We start from the raw sequence: 10469 nt of genomic DNA, 5'->3' as shown, positions 1-10469 counted from the left end.
ACAGAAGATGTACCTGACATTCCTAACAGACAGAAACAGGTACAAAGACTTAGACAAAATAAGAAGACAGAGAAATTTAGTCCAAATGAAAGAACAAGACAAGGCCACAGCCAGAGATCAAAGTGAAACAAATATAAGAAACATAACTGATGGAATATTAAAGCAGTGACCAAAAAAATACCCACTGGACTTGAGAAAAGAGGGGAAGACATCAGTGAGACCCTTAATACAGAGATAAGGAATAACAGCATAAATAAAGCTTCAAAAAATGAAATGAGAAATACACTTGAAGGAAGGAAAAGCAAGCAGGTTCTAAAAGCAGGGAAACAGATTAATGATCTAGAATATAGAATAATGGAATGTAATCAGGCTGAACAAAAGAGAGAAAAAATAATTACTCATAATGTGAATAGACAAACAGCAGGGATTAAAGCCTGGAATATTAAAGGTCACCAGAGTTGACTGGGATAGAGCCCTGAGGGTACAGCCCTGTTCCCATAGAGAAGGCAGGTAAACAACCTGGAGGCAGACAGTATGGAAATACAATCTGAAGAGCACCTGGGGCACAGAGTGGGGAGATTATACATTATTCTCAGAGCATGTCCCTGAGAGGCAGCTTTCATGGAGACACCTCTACAGGAACAAAGCAGCTGGCCTGGTCAATTTCCCTATACCATCCCTCAGTATAAAGACAGAGCGACCTGTGGTGCCCACACTGCCTGACTACCTTGCATACACCAAACCTCACCCCCCTATACTCTGTTGGAACTTCTTTTCTTTTCTTTTTTTAAAAGATTTTATTTATTTGACAGACAGAGATCACAAGCAGGCAGAGAGGCAGGCAGAGAGAGAGAAGGGGAAGCAGGCTCCCTGCTGAGCATAGAGCCCAAAGTGGGGCTCCATCCCAGTACCCCTGGATCACGACCTGAGCTGAAGGCAGAGGCTTTCACCCACTGAGCCACCCAGGTGCCCCTGGAACTTCTTTTCTAGTCACACTTGCTTTAGTCACAGTGTGGCAGGCCACTGTCTCAGAAGACAAGCACAAATCTGTGCCCACACCAAGTCTCCTTAAAGGAGATTTTTGCAGGGCTTTAGTTCTAGTGAACATGGTGACAGGTCTCATTTCACAAGGAGACCAGAGCTATCTTAATAAAAACTCATCACATTCATTCCAGGGGCCAAATATTGCTTATAGTAGGCAAAGAGAACTGCTGCAGATGATTGTCTTGAAGCACAGAGTAGCCAAAACAGAACAGCAGAGCATGAACAGCACACAGCAGAGAGATTTCCTGAAGTACCAGGGCCTTGGCACTATATGACCTCTAATCTATAAGCCATTACTGTCAGGAGCAAGAGAAATAACTGGCTTTTCTAACACATGGAAGGAGGCAAAGACTTAGACAAAATAAGAAGACAGAAGAACTTGTCCCAAATGAAAGGATAAGATAAGGATATGGGCAAAACAAATATAAACAAAACAAATATAAATAACATGCCTGATGGAGAATTAAGAGCAACAATCTTAAGGATTCTCAATGGGCTTTAGAAAGAATAGAAGACATCAGTGAGACCATTACCACAGAGATAAATGAGTTATAAAAGTATTAGAGAGGATGAGTACAAAAAACAAGATGAGAAACATGCTCACTACAATGAACAATGGGCTGGAAGGACCAGAGGCATGAAAAAAGGACCTAGAAGACAAAGTAATGGAAAGCAATGAAGCTGAATTAAAGAGAGAAACAAGATTTATGCAACAGGAGGTTAGAGATAGGGAACTCAGTGACTCCATCAAATGAAATAACACTCCTCTTATAGAAATTCCATAAGAAGAAAAGAAAGAAAAGGGGGGCAGATAATTTATATGAAGAAATCATAGCTGAAACTTCCCTAATCTGGGGAAGAAAACAGACATCCAGATCCAGGAGGCACAGAGCACTCCCATCACAATCTAAAAGCAGGTTAACATCAAGATATGGTGTAGTTAAATTTGCAGAATATAGTGATAAAGAAAAAGAAAATTTGAAAAGGAGCAGGACAAGAGAAGTCCCTGACTTACAAGGGAACACCCATAAAGCTAGCTAGAGATTTTTGAACAGAAACTTGACAAGCCAGAAGGCAGTGGCATGATATGGTCAACATGAATGGAAAAAAATACCCAACCAAAAATACTCTATTCATCAAGGCTATCATTCAAAATAGAAGGAAAGATGAAGTTTCACAAAAAAACAAAAACCAAAGGAGTTTGTGACCATTAAACCTGCCCTGCAAGAAATATTAAAAGGGACTCTTTAGGTGGCAAGCAAAGACCAAAAGTGACAAAATCATGAAAAGAACAGAGAGAGTCTCCAGAAACAATGAAAAAACAAGTGACAAAATGGCACCACATACATGTATCAGTAATTACTCTGAAAGTAAATGCACTAAACACCCTCAGTCAAAAGACACAGGGTGTCAGAATGGATAGAAAAACAAGAGCCATCTATATGCTGTCTACAAGAGACTCATTTGAGCAAAAGACACCTGCAGATTGAAAGTAAGGTGTTCAAGAAAGATTTACCACCCAAATGGATGTCAAAAAAAAAAAATCCAGAATAGTAATACTTATACCAGATGAATTAGACTTTATTTATTTTTTATTTTATTTTATTTTTTTATGAATTAGACTTTAAACCAAAGAGTGTAACAAGAGATGAAGAAGGGCACTATATTATAATAAAGGGAACTATCCAACAAGAATATCTAACAACTGTAAATATTTATGCCCCCAACATTGGAGCACCCAAATATATAAAACAATTAATAACAAACATGAAGGAAATCATTGATAATAATACAAACACGATAGGCGATTTTAACACTTCACTTACACCAGTTGGGAGATCATCTAAGCAGGAAATCAACAAGGAAACAATCGGTTGGAATGACACACTAGACCAGAAGGACTTAACAGCTATATTCAGAACAATCCATCCTGAAGCAGAAGAATACACATTCTTTTCAAGTGCACATGGGACATTCTCCAGAAGAGATCAAATACTACATTGCAAAACAGGCCTGAGCAAGTACAGAAAGATTGAGATCATACCATGCATCCCTTCTGACCACAATGTTATGAAACTTCAGCCACAAGAACAAAATTTAGGAAAGACCACAAATACATAGAGGTTAAACAACATGTTACTAAACAATGAAGGGGTCAATCAGGAAACCAAAGACGAAATTTAAAAATACATGGAAAAAAATGAAAATGAAAACACAGCAGTAAAACTCCTTTGGACTGCAGCAAAAGCTGTTCCAAGAGGGAAGTATACAGCAATACAGGCCTACCTCAAGAACCAAGAAAAATCTCAAATATACAACTTAACCTTACACCTAAAGGAGCTAGAAAAGGAACAACAATTGAAGCCTAAAGCTAGCAGAAGGCAGGAAATAATAAATATTAGAGCAGAAATTAATGATATAGAAACAAACAAAAACCCAGTAGAACAGATCAATGAAATCAGGAGCTGCTTCTTTGAAAAAAAAAATTGATAAATCTCTAGGCAGATCTATCAAAAAGAAAAAAAGGATGGACCCAAATAAGTAAATTTTCAAATGAGAGAGAAATAATAACCAATACTACAGAAATACAGTTACAAGACAATATTATGAAAAACTAAATGGCAACAAACTGGACAAATTGAAAGAAATCCATAAATTCCTAGAAATATATAAACCACCAAAACTAAAACAGGAAGAAATAGAAAACTTTAGCGTACTGATAATGAGTGAAGAAATTGAATCAGCAATCAAAAATCTCCTAACAAGCAAAATTCTGGGGTCAGATGACTTCACAGGCAGATTTACCTAACGTTTACAGAAGAGTTAATACCTATTCTTCTCAAATTATTCCAAAAATTAGAAAATATAGAAAACCTTTCAAATTTAATCTATCAGGCCAGCATTATCCTAATACCAAAACCAGATAAAGACTCCAGGGAAAAAGAGAAGTACAGATCAATATCCCTGATTGTACACAGATGCAAAAATTCTCAATGAAATACTAACAAACAAAGTCAGACAATACATTTAAAGAATCATTCATGACAACCAAGTGGGATTTATTCTTGGACTGCAAAGGTGGTTCAGTATTCACCAATTAGTGTAATATACTACATTAATAAAAGAAAGGATAAGAACTACATGATCCTCTCAATAAATGCAGAAAAAGTGTCTGACATAGTACAACATCCATTTGTGAAAAAAATCCTCAACAAAGTAGGATTAGAAGGAACCTCACTCAACAAAATAAAGGCTATATATGATAAATCCACAGCTAATATCATCCTCATTGGGGAAAACCTGAAAGCTTTTCCTTTATGGTCAGGAATAAGACAGGGATGTCTACTCTCACCATTATTAGTTAACATAGTACTAGAAATCCTAGCCACAGGAATCAGAAAACATGAAGAAATAAAAGGCATCCAAAATGGAAAGAAAGAAGTAAAATTTTCATTATTTGCAGATAAGATACTCTATATAGAAAACCCAAAAGTCTCTACCAAAAATTGCTAGAACTGATAATGAATTCAGTAATGTCTCAGGAAATAAAATCAACTTGAAGAAATATCTTGCATCTCTATACACCAATTATGAAGTAGCAGGAAGAACAATCAAAGAATCAATCCCATTTACTCTTACACCAAAAAACATAAGATACCTAGGAATAAACCTAACCAAAGAGGTTAAAGATCTCTACTCTGAAAACTATAAAGCACTGATGAAAGAAATTAATGATGATACAAAGAAATAGAAGAATATCATGGTTATGTCTTGCAAGAACAAATATTCTTAAAATGTCTGTATTATCCAAAGCAATCTACACATTTAATGCAATCCTTACGAAATACCAAGAGCATTTTTCACTGAGCTGGAACAAACAATTCTAAACTTTGTATGGAACCACAAAAGACCCTGAACTGCTAAAGCAATTCAAAAAAGAAAACCAATGTTTGATTTATCACAATCCCAGATTTGCACTCCAAATCTGTAGGGATCAAAACAGACTAGCACAAGTATAAACACATCAATCAATAGAACAGAATAGAAAACCCAGAAATGAACCCACAGCTATTTGGTCAATTAATCTTTGACAAAGCAGGAAAGAATACCCAATGAGAAAAAGTCTCTTCAGCAATTGATGTTGGGGTATCTGGTAAGCAACAGCAAAAGAATGAAACTGAAACACTTTTTAACACCATGCAGAAAAATAATTCTGGACCCTGACAGACTATATTTGAAACCCATCTTTCCATTTACTGGCAGTGCAATCTTGAACAAGTTTTCTGACCTCTCTGTACCTTCATTTTCCCATCTGGGAACTAACAGTAATAGTAGTGAATTACATCATAAACTAGTTATGAGATTTAAATGAGTTTAGGTTATGTAAATTACTTTAAAAGGTGTGTGGCATATTTTAAGTACTCTGCTTTTTTATGGCTTGTTAACATTATATTATAGGAAAAAAAACGTTAATGGCTACAGAAAGTTGAATGTGTTTATAGGCCACATGGTAGAAGACAGGAAAAGATGAAAGACTGAGAGGAGAGGGTAAATGAGAAATACTGACAAAATAAAGTCCAATTTCTGGTGGAGGATTTAAGGGGAACGAGTTAATAGCAGGACTGAAGATTAGCTGTGAATAGAAAGAGATTTGTTTATTTTGGATTGGGGAAAGGAGGTGAGGTAGTTGTAGTCATAGATAAACAAATGTGTATATAGTAGTTCTTTCATGGTAGCTTTATTTTTCTCTGTGAAATATGAGGTGACATTGTCTGCAGAAAGCAGGGACTTTGGGGCTTTGGGAGGTATTTGTTGGTTCCCAATGTGAAGTAAAGTGAGAACTGACATGAAATCCATCTAGCATGAGGGTCCAGGTTAAATTGAAGACTTCACATTTTTTAAAAGCAAACATTTGTATTCTAGGTGATTTTCTCCAGGTTTAGGAGATGTTTTAGGTAGTTCCAATGTAGGTGCTGAAAAGAGATGGTGGAGCAGAAGTTAAGGGGATGAAAGATTAGAGGGTGTTGGCAACAAAGGGGATTGGGCAGGGTGGGGAAGGAAATGAAACCCTGAAGACAGACTGGGAGAGAGGAAGGGGCTAAGAGACTGGACAGAATGGGGTGGTTGAAGAGCGTGGATGAATGACTGACTAGGCTCTGACACTAAATAGCTTGTGACTTTGGACAGGTCACCTCCTTAACGGGACTCCAGTTTTTTTTTGTTAAAATGAAAATGCTGAAAGATGGGATCTTTATTACAGTCCTTTTCACATTCCGGTCTACTTTTTTCTTCTCCTGTAATTGCACTGCCATCTAGTGTATGTAAAGGATATAGAAGGGAGGCTATAAAGAAGAAATATAAAACAATCAGTTTAAGAAAATAAAAATAAGTCAAGCAGAGAGAGTCAATTACCATATGGTTTCACTTATTTGTGGAGCATAACAAATAACATGGAGGACATAGGGAGATGGAGTGGAGAAGGGAGTTGAGGGAAATTGGAAGGGGAGATGAACCATGAGAGACTATGGACTCTGAAAAACAATCTGAGGGTTTTGAAGGGGCCGGGGGTGGGAGGTTGGGGGATCCAGGTGGTGGGTATTATGGAGGGCACATATGGCATGGAGCACTGGGTGTGGTGCATAAACAATGAATTCTGTTATGCTGAAAAGAAATTTTAAAAAAGAATAAAAAAAGAAAATAAAAATTGCAAGCACATGCATTTATGAATAGTAATGACAGAGCTGGATAGTTTATATCTCAGATTTTCCAGTCATGCTTGCCTTTCTCCCTCGGGGATATTTTCATTCTCATGAATCTTATGTCCCATTTTCCCCAGGCATCAGTACTACTCAGAGAGCCCCATTTAATTTCTGTCTATAAAAGGAAAATAACTTCAGATATTCCCTATTTCAGAGTTTCCAAGAAAATAAAAACTTTCTGAGGTCCAAAACAATGAATGTCTAATGTTGAGTTTGGATGACATTAAAATTGGTGACAAATATATTCTGGATCCATGAAACACTTTCAAATCATCTTCTTCCCTAATGGGTAGCATTTATTCTAACTTTGCTGGAAATTGGGGAGGTGTGAGTTGGTTAGAGAAAGTGGGAGAAGTAGTGAAATGAGAACATGGCATCAAAAAAGGCATTTTTAATAAATAATAAATTTAAAATATTCACTAACTTATTAACACCATGTTAACAATATTGTGCAGTACAAAACTCACAGACTTTGGATTTTCTCATATTTGGGCTTAGTGTTATAAGGAAGAAGTGACTTCACTTAACTGGTGTGTTGGAGGATTGGTGAGGGGATTTCAGTTTAGGGATGATCTCTTTCAGGGTAAACCAGGATTTTGAAGTAAATCATACCTATTCAAAATGGGAAGCCAAAATCTGCTTTGTTTTTTTTTTTTTTTTTTTTTTTAGATTTACACTGAATTTTTTAAGTTATTTTTTACTGTGTTATGTTAGTCACCGTACAATACATCATTAGTTTTTGATGTAGTGTTCCAGGATTCATTGTTTATGTATAACACCCAGTGCTCCATTCAATCTGTGCACTCCTTAATACCCACCACTAGGGTCACCCATCCCCCCACTCCCCTCCTGTTTAAAACCCTCAGTTTGTTTCTCAGAGTCCACAATCTCTCATGGCTCATCTCCCACTCCGTTTCCCCCCACTTCATTTTTCCTTTAATTCTCCTAATGTCCTCCATGCTATTCCTTATGTTCCACAAATAAGTGAAACCATATGATAATTGACTTTCTCTGATTGACTTATTTCACTCAGCATAATCTCCTCCAGTCCCATCCATGTTGATGCTAAACTTTGGTATTCATCCTTTCTGATGGCTGAGTAATATCCATTGTATATATGGACCATATCTTGTTTATCCTTTCATCAGTTGAAGGGCATCTTGGCTCCTTCCAGTTTGGCTATTGTGGACATTGCTGCTATGAAAGTAAGTGATATTATCTCAACATTCTAAATGACTTTGTTCCCCTATTTTAATTCTTTCAGTGCACACAAATCTTTTATTTACAAGAATAAACAGTTGCACGAATCTGTTTCTTATTCTTGTTAATGTGCTTTTCCTCCATCACTGTTCAGATAGCAAAATCTATAGCTATTGATTTCATTTCTTCCCCACACATACTATTCTTAAACCCCATGTCATTTTTGCCCTAATGAAGTCTTTGACGTTTTCCTCCATGTCTGGTTTTTATGCTAAATCTAATTATTTTTGTTCTTCACACTCTGACTTTTGTGTTTAATTTTATAGAGCTGATTACCCTTGTCTTCATGAAATCTCCTTTCTTATATTTCTTAAAAATTATACATTCTTTTTAAAATTTTTAATTTATTTTTTTATTTCTTTAAGATTTTTTTATTTATTTGTTTGACAGAGAGAGACACAGCAAGAGACACAAGTAGAAGGAGTGGGAGAGGGAGAAGCAGGGCTTGATCCCAGGACCCTGGGATCATGACCTGAGCTGAAGGCAGATGCTTAACAACTGAGCCACCCAGGCACTCCCAAATTATACATTCTTATTTCTCCTCTTTTTATACGACCATAGCTTCTTATTTTTCTTTCCTAACTTGTCATCCTCCTCCTACTATATCTAGATCTTATGCTGATGGGGCTTTTTCGCTACTCTTCCTCAGATGCCTTTATTCTCTTGAATTCTCAATAATCCAATAAATGAAATAATCCTATAAATAAATGAATAATTCAATAAATAAAATGGCTTCAAATAATCCATCTTTACTGATAACTTCAAAATTTCCATATCTAGTCTTAATCATTAGTCTGTTTACAGCAGCCTATATATACTTTACCATTTCTATTTGAATAAAATCATAATCAGCTTTACAACTGAAGTTCTTAGGTTTTTTCTTAAATTAGATTCTCTTCTTGAATTTAGCATAAATTTCACAGTCTTTAGGTTAAAATTCTTGAGATTGTCTTCTTTTTAAAGATTATCCTTGACTCTTTACTGTCTTGTATGTTTGTGTAATCTATTCACTACATGTAGTTCCTCAGAGACACTTTATTTGTTTTCATTTTGCTATTGCTGGTGCCATTTCCTTTTTGAAGTTCCTGTTGTCTTCTGTGGTTGAGTCTGTCTCAAGTTGCAACTGTTTTGGGAAACCTTCTCAATGACACTAACTAGAAGTGTTCCCTCTACAACAGATATCTATAATGCCTGTATGGCATATATATACATCAGTCCATTACTACTGCTTGAGCATGTATCTTACTTTTCAAACTAATTATGGATACCTGGGGAGCAGTGACATTGTCTTATTTGTATCTCCCATTTAGCATAGAATTTCAAAAATATACATAAATATTTGGTTGATAAATGTACTAACCCCCCACCATATGATGTTGGAGGGGAACTCTCTTCTGATTCAGAATATCATAGAGACAAAGAATATGAAGTTTTGTGGGAATAAAAATTGCCATATTTATAGCCAGGTATCACAATTTGAAACCTTTCATATTTTGTTTTTGAAGATTGCACATCAGAGAATCATCTTGAGTTTTTCCTTCTGAAAAGCAGTGATACATTTTAGAAGAGGAATATAAATTAAGCCATCATAATCATGTGCCCTTATTCAAATATAAGAAGGACATACTTAGACTTAAGATATTTTTTACGATTATAGAAGGGCTCACGTTTGGTATATAAATCAAAATAATATAGAAAGGTGATCAGAAATAAAATTGCAAAAATCACCCAAAATGCTACCACATTTTGGTGATTCTCCTGAAATCTCTTTATGTATGCATATATATATATATATATATATATATATACACACACACACGTACATATTCTATAAATGGTATTATATAATTCATAAATATTTCCAAGTATTTTTTAATCCATACTCTCTTTTGATTAACAGAAAAACTTGCACCCTTTTGGGGCATTTGCTGTGAAATTTCACAGTAAATTAACTAACATGACCCAAATAAATTTTATTTTTGTTTATTATTATTATTATTATTTTTATTTTTAGAGAGACAGAGCATGTGTGGGCTGGGGTTGGGGAGGAAAGGGGCAGAAAGAGAGGGAGAGGAGTCTTAAGCAGCTTCATGCCTAGCACAGAGCCTGATGTGGGGCTCCATCTCATGACCCCAAGTTCATGACCTGAGCCAAAATCTAGAGTCAGACACTTGACCAACTGAGTCCTCCAGGTGCCCTGACCTAACTCGATTTTAGACAGAAGTAATTAAGAAAGGTGAAACATTTTGATTTGATCTTAAAAGTTACAATTATTTCATTAATCTTCAGGTTGACACTGCTTTGCTTTCCATGAATTTATTTATCCTGGATAATATGGAACATAAGGTATAGTATAGGTGTTTAAAAATAATTTAATAAACATTTTGTCATAGGAGAAGCTGAGAG

The sequence above is a fragment of the Enhydra lutris genome, unplaced genomic scaffold (genome assembly GCF_002288905.1).
Source record: "Enhydra lutris kenyoni isolate GAN:26980312 unplaced genomic scaffold, ASM228890v2 scaffoldscaffold79, whole genome shotgun sequence".
NCBI lineage: Eukaryota > Metazoa > Chordata > Mammalia > Carnivora > Mustelidae > Enhydra > Enhydra lutris.
Note: the sequence above shows the minus strand (reverse complement) of the source record.